Here is a 15,454-nt window from a genome sequence, read left to right as displayed (position 1 = left end):
AAACGTGATGCAAAAACCATTCATTGAGAAGAAAACTTCTTTTATAGTCACTTATGCCTTCAAAAGCTTTATTTATGCCTTTAAATGATCATATAATCTCATAATTGATTGTAAGTTGAATTTTTTTACATTTTTAGGTAAAACAGATTATAATTGAATGTTTACCTTGGGAAACGTGAAGGAAAAAGCATTCATTGAGAAGAAAACTTCTTTTATAGTCACTTATGCCTTCAAAAGCTTTATTTCTCCTTTTAAATGATTATATAATCTTATAACCTATTTTAAGTTGAATTTTTTTACATTTTGGGTTAAAACAGATTATAATTGAATGTTTACCTCGAGAAACGTGATGCAAAAACAATTCATTGAGAAGAAAACTTCTTTTATAGTCACTTATGCCTTCAAAAGCTTTATTTATGCCTTTAAATGATCATATAATCTCATAATTGATTTTAAGTTGAATTTTTTTTACGTTTTGGGTTAAAACAGATTATAATTAAATGTTTGCCTCGGGAAACGTGAAGCAAAAACCATTCATTGAGAAGAAAACTTCTTTTATAGTCACTTATGCCTTCAAAAGCTTTATTTCTCCCTTTAAATGATTATATAATCTTATAACTTATTTTAAGTTGAATTTTTTTACGTTTTGGGTTAAAACAGATTATAATTGAATGTTTACCTCGGGAAACGTGAAGCAAAAACCATTCATTGAGAAGAAAACTTCTTTTATAGTCACTTATGCCTTCAAAAGCTTTATTTCTCCTTTTAAATGATTATATAATCTTATAAGCTATTTTAAGTTGAATTTTTTTACATTTTGGGTTAAAACTGATTATAATTGAATGTTTACCTCGAGAAACGTGATGCAAAAATAATTCATTGAGAAGAAAACTTCTTTTATAGTCACTTATGCCTTCAAAAGCTTTATTTATGCCTTTAAATGATCATATAATCTCATAATTGATTTTAAGTTGAATTTTTTTACATTTTTTGGTAAAACAGATTATAATTGAATGTTTACCTCGGGAAACGTGAAGGAAAAAGCATTCATTGAGAAGAAAACTTCTTTTATAGTCACTTATGCCTTCAAAAGCTTTATTTCTCCCTTTAAATGATTGTATAATCTTATAACTTATTTTAAGTTGAATTTTTTTACGTTTTGGGTTAAAACAGATTATAATTGAATGTTTACCTCGGGAAACGTGATGCAAAAACCATTCATTGAGAAGAAAACTTCTTTTATAGTCACTTATGCCTTCAAAAGCTTTATTTATGCCTTTAAATGATCATATAATCTCATAATTGATTTTAAGTTGAATTTTTTTACATTTTTAGGTAAAACAGATTATAATTGAATGTTTACCTTGGGAAACGTGAAGGAAAAAGCATTCATTGAGAAGAAAACTTCTTTTATTGTCACTTATGCCTTTAAAAGCTTTATTTCTCCCTTTAAATGATCATATAATCTCATAATTGATTTTAAGTTGAATTTTTTTACATTTTTAGGTAAAACAGATTATAATTGAATGTTTACCTTGGGAAACGTGAAGGAAAAAGCATTCATTGAGAAGAAAACTTCTTTTATAGTCACTTATGCCTTCAAAAGCTTTATTTCTCCCTTTAAATGATTATATAATCTTATAACTTATTTTAAGTTGAATTTTTTTACATTTTGGGTTAAAACAGATTATAATTGAATGTTTACCTCGAGAAACGTGATGCAAAAACGATTCATTGAGAAGAAAACTTCTTTTATAGTCACTTATGCCTTCAAAAGCTTTATTTATGCCTTTAAATGATCATATAATCTCATAATTGATTTTAAGTTGAATTTTTTTTACGTTTTGGGTTAAAACAGATTATAATTAAATGTTTACCTTGGGAAACGTGAAGCAAAAACCATTCATTGAGAAGAAAACTTCTTTTATACTCACTTATGCCTTCAAAAGCTTTATTTCTCCCTTTAAATGATTATATAATCTTATAACTTATTTTAAGTTGAATTTTTTTACGTTTTGGGTTAAAACAGATTATAATTGAATGTTTACCTCGGGAAACGTGAAGCAAAAACCATTCATTGAGAAGAAAACTTCTTTTATAGTCACTTATGCCTTCAAAAGCTTTATTTCTCCTTTTAAATGATTATATAATCTTATAACCTATTTTAAGTTGAATTTTTTTACATTTTGGGTTAAAACAGATTATAATTGAATGTTTACCTCGAGAAACGTGATGCAAAAACGATTCATTGAGAAGAAAACTTCTTTTATAGTCACTTATGCCTTCAAAAGCTTTATTTATGCCTTTAAATGATCTTATAATCTCATAATTGATTTTCAGTTGAATATTTTTAAATTTTTTGGTAAAACAGATTATAATTGAATGTTTACCTTGGGAAACGTGAAGGAAAAAGCATTCAATGAGAAGAAAACTTCTTTTATAGTCACTTATGCCTTCAAAAGCTTTATTTCTCCCTTTAAATGATTATATAATCTTATAACTTATTTTAAGTTGAATTTTTTTACATTTTGGGTTAAAACAGATTATAATTGAATGTTTACCTCGAGAAACGTGATGCAAAAACGATTCATTGAGAAGAAAACTTCTTTTATAGTCACTTATGCCTTCAAAAGCTTTATTTATGCCTTTAAATGATCATATAATCTCATAATTGATTTTAAGTTGAATTTTTTTTACGTTTTGGGTTAAAACAGATTATAATTAAATGTTTACCTTGGGAAACGTGAAGCAAAAACCATTCATTGAGAAGAAAACTTCTTTTATACTCACTTATGCCTTCAAAAGCTTTATTTCTCCCTTTAAATGATTATATAATCTTATAACTTATTTTAAGTTGAATTTTTTTACGTTTTGGGTTAAAACAGATTATAATTGAATGTTTACCTCGGGAAACGTGAAGCAAAAACCATTCATTGAGAAGAAAACTTCTTTTATAGTCACTTATGCCTTCAAAAGCTTTATTTCTCCTTTTAAATGATTATATAATCTTATAACCTATTTTAAGTTGAATTTTTTTACATTTTGGGTTAAAACAGATTATAATTGAATGTTTACCTCGAGAAACGTGATGCAAAAACGATTCATTGAGAAGAAAACTTCTTTTATAGTCACTTATGCCTTCAAAAGCTTTATTTATGCCTTTAAATGATCTTATAATCTCATAATTGATTTTCAGTTGAATATTTTTAAATTTTTTGGTAAAACAGATTATAATTGAATGTTTACCTCGGGAAACGTGAAGGAAAAAGCATTCATTGAGAAGAAAACTTCTTTTATAGTCACTTATGCCTTCAAAAGCTTTATTTCTCCCTTTAAATGATTATATAATCTTATAACTTATTTTAAGTTGAATTTTTTTACGTTTTGGGTTAAAACAGATAATAATTGAATGTTTACCTCGGGAAACGTGATGCAAAAACCATTCATTGAGAAGAAAACTTCTTTTATAGTCACTTATGCCTTCAAAAGCTTTATTTATGCCTTTAAATGATCATATAATCTCATAATTGATTGTAAGTTGAATTTTTTTACATTTTTAGGTAAAACAGATTATAATTGAATGTTTACCTTGGGAAACGTGAAGGAAAAAGCATTCATTGAGAAGAAAACTTCTTTTATAGTCACTTATGCCTTCAAAAGCTTTATTTCTCCCTTTAAATGATTATATAATCTTATAACTTATTTTAAGTTGAATTTTTTTACGTTTTGGGTTAAAACAGATTATAATTGAATATTTACCTCGGGAAACGTGATGCAAAAACCATTCATTGAGAAGAAAACTTCTTTTATAGTCACTTATGCCTTCAAAAGCTTTATTTATGCCTTAAAATGATCATATAATCTCATAATTGATTTTAAGTTGAATTTTTTAACATTTTTAGGTAAAACAGATTATAATTGAATGTTTATCTTGGGAAACGTGAAGGATAAAGTATTCATTGAGAAGAAAACTTCTTTTATTGTCACTTATGCCTTCAAAAGCTTTATTTCTCCCTTTAAATGATTATATAATCTTATAACTTATTTTAAGTTGAATTTTTTTACATTTTTTGGTAAAACAGATTATAATTGAATGTTTACCTCAGGAAACGTGAAGGAAAAAGCATTCATTGAGAAGAAAACTTCTTTTATAGTCACTTATGCCTTCAAAAGCTTTATTTCTCCCTTTAAATGATTATATAATCTTATAACTTATTTTAAGTTGAATTTTTTTACGTTTTGGGTTAAAACAGATTATAATTGAATGTTTACCTCGGGAAACGTGATGCAAAAACCATTCATTGAGAAGAAAACTTCTTTTATAGTCACTTATGCCTTCAAAAGCTTTATTTATGCCTTTAAATGATCATATAATCTCATAATTGATTTTAAGTTGAATTTTTTTACATTTTTAGGTAAAACAGATTATAATTGAATGTTTACCTTGGGAAACGTGAAGGAAAAAGCATTCATTGAGAAGAAAACTTCTTTTATTGTCACTTATGCCTTCAAAAGCTTTATTTCTCCCTTTAAATGATTGTATAATCTTATAACTTATTTTAAGTTGAATTTTTTTACGTTTTGGGTTAAAACAGATTATAATTGAATGTTTACCTCGGGAAACATGATGCAAAAATGATTCATTGAGAAGAAAACTTCTTTTATAGTCACTTATGCCTTCAAAAGCTTTATTTATGCCTTTAAATGATCATATAATCTCATAATTGATTTTAAGTTGAATTTTTTTACATTTTTAGGTAAAACAGATTATAATTGAATGTTTACCTTGGGAAACGTGAAGGAAAAAGCATTCATTGAGAAGAAAACTTCTTTTATAGTCACTTATGCCTTCAAAAGCTTTATTTCTCCCTTTAAATGATTATATAATCTTATAACTTATTTTAAGTTGAATTTTTTTACGTTTTGGGTTAAAACAGATTATAATTCAATGTTTACCTCGGGAAACGTGAAGCAAAAACCATTCATTGAGAAGAAAACTTCTTTTATAGTCACTTATGCCTTCAAAAGCTTTATTTCTCCTTTTAAATGATTATATAATCTTATAACCTATTTTAAGTTGAATTTTTTTACATTTTGGGTTAAAACAGATTATAATTGAATGTTTACCTCGAGAAACGTGATGCAAAAACAATTCATTGAGAAGAAAACTTCTTTTATAGTCACTTATGCCTTCAAAAGCTTTATTTATGCCTTTAAATGATCATATAATCTCATAATTGATTTTAAGTTGAATATTTTTACATTTTTTGGTAAAACATATTATAATTGAATGTTTACCTCGGGAAACGTGAAGGAAAAAGCATTCATTGAGAAGAAAACTTCTTTTATAGTCACTTATGCCTTCAAAAGCTTTATTTCTCCCTTTAAATGATTATATAATCTTATAACTTATTTTAAGTTGAATTTTTTTACGTTTTGGGTTAAAACAGATTATAATTCAATGTTTACCTCGGGAAACGTGAAGCAAAAACCATTCATTGAGAAGAAAACTTCTTTTATAGTCACTTATGCCTTCAAAAGCTTTATTTATGCCTTTAAATGATCATATAATCTCATAATTGATTTTAAGTTGAATTTTTTTTACATTTTGGGTTATAAAAGATTATAATTGAATGTGTACCTCGAGAAACGTGAAGGAAAAACCATTCATTGAGAAGAAAACTTCTTTTATAGTCACTTATGCCTTCAAAAGCTTTATTTCTCCCTTTAAATGATTATATAATCTTATAACTTATTTTAAGTTGAATTTTTTTACGTTTTGGGTTAAAACAGATTATAATTGAATGTTTACCTCGGGAAACATGATGCAAAAACCATTCATTGAGAAGAAAACTTCTTTTATAGTCACTTATGCCTTCAAAAGCTTTATTTATGCCTTTAAATGATCATATAATCTCATAATTGATTTTAAGTTGAATTTTTTTACATTTTTAGGTAAAACAGATTATAATTGAATGTTTACCTTGGGAAACGTGAAGGAAAAAGCATTCATTGAGAAGAAAACTTCTTTTATTGTCACTTATGCCTTCAAAAGCTTTATTTCTCCCTTTAAATGATTATATAATCTTATAACTTATTTTAAGTTGAATTGTTTTACATTTTGGGTTAAAACAGATTATAATTGAATGTTTACCTCGAGAAACGTGATGCAAAAACGATTCATTGAGAAGAAAACTTCTTTTATAGTCACTTATGCCTTCAAAAGCTTTATTTATCCCTTTAAATGATCATATAATCTCATAATTGATTTTAAGTTGAATTTTTTTTACGTTTTGGGTTAAAACAGATTATAATTAAATGTTTGCCTCGGGAAACGTGAAGCAAAAACCATTCATTGAGAAGAAAACTTCTTTTATAGTCACTTATGCCTTCAAAAGCTTTATTTCTCCCTTTAAATGATTATATAATCTTATAACTTATTTTAAGTTGAATTTTTTTACGTTTTGGGTTAAAACAGATTATAATTGAATGTTTACCTCGGGAAACGTGAAGCAAAAACCATTCATTGAGAAGAAAACTTCTTTTATAGTCACTTATGCCTTCAAAAGCTTTATTTATGCCTTTAAATGATCATATAATCTCATAATTGATTTTAAGTTTAATTTTTTTACATTTTTAGGTAAAACAGATTATAATTGAATGTTTACCTTGGGAAACGTGAAGGAAAAAGCATTCATTGAGAAGAAAACTTCTTTTATTGTCACTTATGCCTTCAAAAGCTTTATTTCTCCCTTTAAATGATTATATAATCTTATAACTTATTTTAAGTTGAATTTTTTTACATTTTTTGGTAAAACAGATTATAATTGAATGTTTACCTCAGGAAACGTGAAGGAAAAAGCATTCATTGAGAAGAAAACTTCTTTTATAGTCACTTATGCCTTCAAAAGCTTTATTTCTCCTTTTAAATGATTATATAATCTTATAAGCTATTTTAAGTTGAATTTTTTTACATTTTGGGTTAAAACAGATTATAATTGAATGTTTACCTCGAGAAACGTGATGCAAAAATAATTCATTGAGAAGAAAACTTCTTTTATAGTCACTTATGCCTTCAAAAGCTTTTTTTATGCCTTTAAATGATCATATAATCTCATAATTGATTTTAAGTTGAATTTTTTTACATTTTTTGGTAAAACAGATTATAATTTAATGTTTACCTCGGGAAACGTGAATAAAAAAGCATTCATTGAGAAGAAAACTTCTTTTATAGTCACTTATGCCTTCAAAAGCTTTATTTCTCCCTTTAAATGATTATATAATCTTATAACTTATTTTAAGTTGAATTTTTTTACGTTTTGGGTTAAAACAGATTATAATTGAATGTTTACCTCGGGAAACGTGATGCAAAAACCATTCATTGAGAAGAAAACTTCTTTTATAGTCACTTATGCCTTCAAAAGCTTTATTTATGCCTTTAAATGATCATATAATCTCATAATTGATTTTAAGTTTAATTTTTTTACATTTTTAGGTAAAACAGATTATAATTGAATGTTTACCTTGGGAAACGTGAAGGAAAAAGCATTCATTGAGAAGAAAACTTCTTTTATTGTCACTTATGCCTTCAAAAGCTTTATTTCTCCCTTTAAATGATTATATAATCTTATAACTTATTTTAAGTTGAATTTTTTTACATTTTGGGTTAAAACAGATTATAATTGAATGTTTACCTCGAGAAACGTGATGCAAAAACGATTCATTGAGAAGAAAACTTCTTTTATAGTCACTTATGCCTTCAAAAGCTTTATTTATGCCTTTAAATGATCATATAATCTCATAATTGATTTTAAGTTGAATTTTTTTTACGTTTTGGGTTAAAACAGATTATAATTAAATGTTTACCTCGGGAAACGTGAAGCAAAAACCATTCATTGAGAAGAAAACTTCTTTTATAGTCACTTATGCCTTCAAAAGCTTTATTTCTCCCTTTAAATGATTATATAATCTTATAACTTATTTTAAGTTGAATTTTTTTACGTTTTGGGTTAAAACAGATTATAATTGAATGTTTACCTCGGGAAACGTGAAGCAAAAACCATTCATTGAGAAGAAAACTTCTTTTATAGTCACTTATGCCTTCAAAAGCTTTATTTCTCCTTTTAAATGATTATATAATCTTATAACCTATTTTAAGTTGAATTTTTTTACATTTTGGGTTAAAACAGATTATAATTGAATGTTTACCTCGAGAAACGTGATGCAAAAACGATTCATTGAGAAGAAAACTTCTTTTATAGTCACTTATGCCTTCAAAAGCTTTATTTATGCCTTTAAATGATCTTATAATCTCATAATTGATTTTAAGTTGAATATTTTTACATTTTTTGGTAAAACAGATTATAATTGAATGTTTACCTCGGGAAACGTGAAGGAAAAAGCATTCATTGAGAAGAAAACTTCTTTTATAGTCACTTATGCCTTCAAAAGCTTTATTTCTCCCTTTAAATGATTATATAATCTTATAACTTATTTTAAGTTGAATTTTTTTACGTTTTGGGTTAAAACAGATAATAATTGAATGTTTACCTCGGGAAACGTGATGCAAAAACCATTCATTGAGAAGAAAACTTCTTTTATAGTCACTTATGCCTTCAAAAGCTTTATTTATGCCTTTAAATGATCATATAATCTCATAATTGATTGTAAGTTGAATTTTTTTACATTTTTAGGTAAAACAGATTATAATTGAATGTTTACCTTGGGAAACGTGAAGGAAAAAGCATTCATTGAGAAGAAAACTTCTTTTATAGTCACTTATGCCTTCAAAAGCTTTATTTCTCCCTTTAAATGATTATATAATCTTATAACTTATTTTAAGTTGAATTTTTTTACGTTTTGGGTTAAAACAGATTATAATTGAATATTTACCTCGGGAAACGTGATGCAAAAACCATTCATTGAGAAGAAAACTTCTTTTATAGTCACTTATGCCTTCAAAAGCTTTATTTATGCCTTAAAATGATCATATAATCTCATAATTGATTTTAAGTTGAATTTTTTAACATTTTTAGGTAAAACAGATTATAATTGAATGTTTATCTTGGGAAACGTGAAGGATAAAGTATTCATTGAGAAGAAAACTTCTTTTATTGTCACTTATGCCTTCAAAAGCTTTATTTCTCCCTTTAAATGATTATATAATCTTATAACTTATTTTAAGTTGAATTTTTTTACATTTTTTGGTAAAACAGATTATAATTGAATGTTTACCTCAGGAAACGTGAAGGAAAAAGCATTCATTGAGAAGAAAACTTCTTTTATAGTCACTTATGCCTTCAAAAGCTTTATTTCTCCCTTTAAATGATTATATAATCTTATAACTTATTTTAAGTTGAATTTTTTTACGTTTTGGGTTAAAACAGATTATAATTGAATATTTACCTCGGGAAACGTGATGCAAAAACCATTCATTGAGAAGAAAACTTCTTTTATAGTCACTTATGCCTTCAAAAGCTTTATTTATGCCTTAAAATGATCATATAATCTCATAATTGATTTTAAGTTGAATTTTTTAACATTTTTAGGTAAAACAGATTATAATTGAATGTTTATCTTGGGAAACGTGAAGGATAAAGTATTCATTGAGAAGAAAACTTCTTTTATTGTCACTTATGCCTTCAAAAGCTTTATTTCTCCCTTTAAATGATTATATAATCTTATAACTTATTTTAAGTTGAATTTTTTTACATTTTTTGGTAAAACAGATTATAATTGAATGTTTACCTCAGGAAACGTGAAGGAAAAAGCATTCATTGAGAAGAAAACTTCTTTTATAGTCACTTATGCCTTCAAAAGCTTTATTTCTCCCTTTAAATGATTATATAATCTTATAACTTATTTTAAGTTGAATTTTTTTACGTTTTGGGTTAAAACAGATTATAATTGAATATTTACCTCGGGAAACGTGATGCAAAAACCATTCATTGAGAAGAAAACTTCTTTTATAGTCACTTATGCCTTCAAAAGCTTTATTTATGCCTTAAAATGATCATATAATCTCATAATTGATTTTAAGTTGAATTTTTTAACATTTTTAGGTAAAACAGATTATAATTGAATGTTTATCTTGGGAAACGTGAAGGATAAAGTATTCATTGAGAAGAAAACTTCTTTTATTGTCACTTATGCCTTCAAAAGCTTTATTTCTCCCTTTAAATGATTATATAATCTTATAACTTATTTTAAGTTGAATTTTTTTACGTTTTGGGTTAAAACAGATTATAATTGAATGTTTACCTCGAGAAACGTGATGCAAAAACGATTCATTGAGAAGAAAACTTCTTTTATAGTCATTTATGCCTTCAAAAGCTTTATTTATGCCTTTAAATGATCTTATAATCTCATAATTGATTTTAAGTTGAATATTTTTACATTTTTTGGTAAAACAGATTATAATTGAATGTTTACCTCGGGAAACGTGAAGGAAAAAGCATTCATTGAGAAGAAAACTTCTTTTATGGTCACTTATGCCTTCAAAAGCTTTATTTCTCCCTTTAAATGATTATATAATCTTATAACTTATTTTAAGTTGAATTTTTTTACGTTTTGGGTTAAAACAGATAATAATTGAATGTTTACCTCGGGAAACGTGATGCAAAAACCATTCATTGAGAAGAAAACTTCTTTTATAGTCACTTATGCCTTCAAAAGCTTTATTTATGCCTTTAAATGATCATATAATCTCATAATTGATTGTAAGTTGAATTTTTTTACATTTTTAGGTAAAACAGATTATAATTGAATGTTTACCTTGGGAAACGTGAAGGAAAAAGCATTCATTGAGAAGAAAACTTCTTTTATAGTCACTTATGCCTTCAAAAGCTTTATTTCTCCCTTTAAATGATTATATAATCTTATAACTTATTTTAAGTTGAATTTTTTTACGTTTTGGGTTAAAACAGATTATAATTGAATATTTACCTCGGGAAACGTGATGCAAAAACCATTCATTGAGAAGAAAACTTCTTTTATAGTCACTTATGCCTTCAAAAGCTTTATTTATGCCTTAAAATGATCATATAATCTCATAATTGATTTTAAGTTGAATTTTTTAACATTTTTAGGTAAAACAGATTATAATTGAATGTTTATCTTGGGAAACGTGAAGGATAAAGTATTCATTGAGAAGAAAACTTCTTTTATTGTCACTTATGCCTTCAAAAGCTTTATTTCTCCCTTTAAATGATTATATAATCTTATAACTTATTTTAAGTTGAATTTTTTTATGTTTTGGGTTAAAACAGATTATAATTGAATGTTTACCTCGAGAAACGTGATGCAAAAACGATTCATTGAGAAGAAAACTTCTTTTATAGTCACTTATGCCTTCAAAAGCTTTATTTATGCCTTTAAATGATCATATAATCTCATAATTGATTTTAAGTTGAATTTTTTTTACGTTTTGGGTTAAAACAGATTATAATTAAATGTTTACCTCGGGAAACGTGAAGTAAAAACCATTTATTGAGAAGGAAACTTCTTTTATAGTCACTTATGCCTTCAAAAGCTTTATTTCTCCCTTTAAATGATTATATAATCTTATAACTTATTTTAAGTTGAATTTTTTTACGTTTTGGGTTAAAACAGATTATAATTGAATGTTTACCTCGGGAAACGTGAAGCAAAAACCATTCATTGAGAAGAAAACTTCTTTTATAGTCACTTATGCCTTCAAAAGCTTTATTTCTCCTTTTAAATGATTATATAATCTTATAACCTATTTTAAGTTGAATTTTTTTACATTTTGGGTTAAAACAGATTATAATTGAATGTTTACCTCGAGAAACGTGATGCAAAAACAATTCATTGAGAAGAAAACTTCTTTTATAGTCACTTATGCCTTCAAAAGCTTTATTTATGCCTTTAAATGATCATATAATCTCATAATTGATTTTAAGTTGAATTTTTTTACATTTTTTGGTAAAACAGATTATAATTGAATGTTTACCTCGGGAAACGTGAAGGAAAAAGCATTCATTGAGAAGAAAACTTCTTTTATAGTCACTTATGCCTTCAAAAGCTTTATTTCTCCCTTTAAATGATTATATAATCTTATAACTTATTTTAAGTTGAATTTTTTTACGTTTTGGGTTAAAACAGATTATAATTGAATATTTACCTCGGCAAACGTGATGCAAAAACGATTCATTGAGAAGAAAACTTCTTTTATAGTCACTTATGCCTTCAAAAGCTTTATTTATGCCTTTAAATGATCATATAATCTCATAATTGATTTTAAGTTGAATTTTTTTACATTTTTAGGTAAAACAGATTATAATTGAATGTTTATCTTGGGAAACGTAAAGGATAAAGCATTCATTGAGAAGAAAACTTCTTTTATTGTCACTTATGCCTTCAAAAGCTTTATTTCTCCCTTTAAATGATTATATAATCTTATAACTTATTTTAAGTTGAATTTTTTTACATTTTTTGGTAAAACAGATTATAATTGAATGTTTACCTTGGGAAACGTGAAGGAAAAAGCATTCATTGAGAAGAAAACTTCTTTTATAGTCACTTATGCCTTCAAAAGCTTTATTTCTCCCTTTAAATGATTATATAATCTTATAACTTATTTTAAGTTGAATTTTTTTACGTTTTGGGTTAAAACAGATTATAATTGAATGTTTACCTCGGGAAACGTGATGCAAAAACCATTCATTGAGAAGAAAACTTCTTTTATAGTCACTTATGCCTTCAAAAGCTTTATTTATGCCTTTAAATGATCATATAATCTCATAATTGATTTTAAGTTGAATTTTTTTACATTTTTAGGTAAAACAGATTATAATTGAATGTTTACCTTGGGAAACGTGAAGGAAAAAGCATTCATTGAGAAGAAAACTTCTTTTATTGTCACTTATGCCTTCAAAAGCTTTATTTCTCCCTTTAAATGATTATATAATCTTATAACTTATTTTAAGTTGAATTTTTTTACGTTTTGGGTTAAAACAGATTATAATTGAATATTTACCTCGGGAAACGTGATGCAAAAACCATTCATTGAGAAGAAAACTTCTTTTATAGTCACTTATGCCTTCAAAAGCTTTATTTATGCCTTAAAATGATCATATAATCTCATAATTGATTTTAAGTTGAATTTTTTAACATTTTTAGGTAAAACAGATTATAATTGAATGTTTATCTTGGGAAACGTGAAGGATAAAGTATTCATTGAGAAGAAAACTTCTTTTATAGTCACTTATGCCTTCAAAAGCTTTATTTCTCCCTTTAAATGATTATATAATCTTATAACTTATTTTAAGTTGAATTTTTTTACGTTTTGGGTTAAAACAGATTATAATTGAATATTTACCTCGGGAAACGTGATGCAAAAACGATTCATTGAGAAGAAAACTTCTTTTATAGTCACTTATGCCTTCAAAAGCTTTATTTATGCCTTTAAATGATCATATAATCTCATAATTGATTTTAAGTTGAATTTTTTAAAATTTTTAGGTAAAACAGATTATAATTGAATGTTTATCTTGGGAAACGTGAAGGATAAAGCATTCATTGAGAAGAAAACTTCTTTTATTGTCACTTATGCCTTCAAAAGCTTTATTTCTCCCTTTAAATGATTATATAATCTTATAACTTATTTTAAGTTGAATTTTTTAACATTTTTAGGTAAAACAGATTATAATTGAATGTTTACCTTGGGAAACGTGAAGGAAAAAGCATTCATTGAGAAGAAAACTTCTTTTATTGTCACTTATGCCTTCAAAAGCTTTATTTCTCCCTTTAAATGATTATATAATCTTATAACTTATTTTAAGTTGAATTTTTTTACATTTTGGGTTAAAACAGATTATAATTGAATGTTTACCTCGAGAAACGTGATGCAAAAACAATTCATTGAGAAGAAAACTTCTTTTATAGTCACTTATGCCTTCAAAAGCTTTATTTATGCCTTTAAATGATCATATAATCTCATAATTGATTTTAAGTTGAATTTTTTTTACGTTTTGGGTTAAAAAAGATTATAATTAAATGTTTACCTCGGGAAACGTGAAGCAAAAACCATATATTGAGAAGAAAACTTCTTTTATAGTCACTTATGCCTTCAAAAGCTTTATTTCTCCCTTTAAATGATTATATAATCTTATAACTTATTTTAAGTTGAATTTTTTTACGTTTTGGGTTAAAACAGATTATAATTCAATGTTTACCTCGGGAAACGTGAAGGATAAAGCATTCATTGAGAAGAAAACTTCTTTTATAGTCACTTATGCCTTCAAAAGCTTTATTTATGCCTTTAAATGATCTTATAATCTCATAATTGATTTTAAGTTGAATTTTTTTACATTTTTAGGTAAAACAGAATATAATTGAATGTTTACCTTGGGAAACGTGAAGGAAAAAGCATTCATTGAGAAGAAAACTTCTTTTATAGTCACTTATGCCTTCAAAAGCTTTATTTCTCCCTTTAAATGATTATATAATCTTATAACTTATTTTAAGTTGAATTTTTTTACGTTTTGGGTTAAAACAGATAATAATTGAATGTTTACCTCGGGAAACGTGATGCAAAAACCATTCATTGAGAAGAAAACTTCTTTTATAGTCACTTATGCCTTCAAAAGCTTTATTTATGCCTTTAAATGATCATATAATCTCATAATTGATTGTAAGTTGAATTTTTTTACATTTTTAGGTAAAACAGATTATAATTGAATGTTTACCTTGGGAAACGTGAAGGAAAAAGCATTCATTGAGAAGAAAACTTCTTTTATAGTCACTTATGCCTTCAAAAGCTTTATTTCTCCCTTTAAATGATTATATAATCTTATAACTTATTTTAAGTTGAATTTTTTTACGTTTTGGGTTAAAACAGATTATAATTGAATATTTACCTCGGGAAACGTGATGCAAAAACAATTCATTGAGAAGAAAACTTCTTTTATAGTCACTTATGCCTTCAAAAGCTTTATTTATGCCTTAAAATGATCATATAATCTCATAATTGATTTTAAGTTGAATTTTTTAACATTTTTAGGTAAAACAGATTATAATTGAATGTTTATCTTGGGAAACGTGAAGGATAAAGTATTCATTGAGAAGAAAACTTCTTTTATTGTCACTTATGCCTTCAAAAGCTTTATTTCTCCCTTTAAATGATTATATAATCTTATAACTTATTTTAAGTTGAATTTTTTTACGTTTTGGGTTAAAACAGATTATAATTGAATGTTTACCTCGAGAAACGTGATGCAAAAACGATTCATTGAGAAGAAAACTTCTTTTATAGTCATTTATGCCTTCAAAAGCTTTATTTATGCCTTTAAATGATCTTATAATCTCATAATTGATTTTAAGTTGAATATTTTTACATTTTTTGGTAAAACAGATTATAATTGAATGTTTACCTCGGGAAACGTGAAGGAAAAAGCATTCATTGAGAAGAAAACTTCTTTTATAGTCACTTATG

This window comes from Theobroma cacao, chromosome 5 (assembly GCF_053813885.1).
Source record: "Theobroma cacao isolate CCN51 chromosome 5, ASM5381388v1, whole genome shotgun sequence".
In the NCBI taxonomy this organism is placed as follows: domain Eukaryota; kingdom Viridiplantae; phylum Streptophyta; class Magnoliopsida; order Malvales; family Malvaceae; genus Theobroma; species Theobroma cacao.
Note: the sequence above shows the minus strand (reverse complement) of the source record.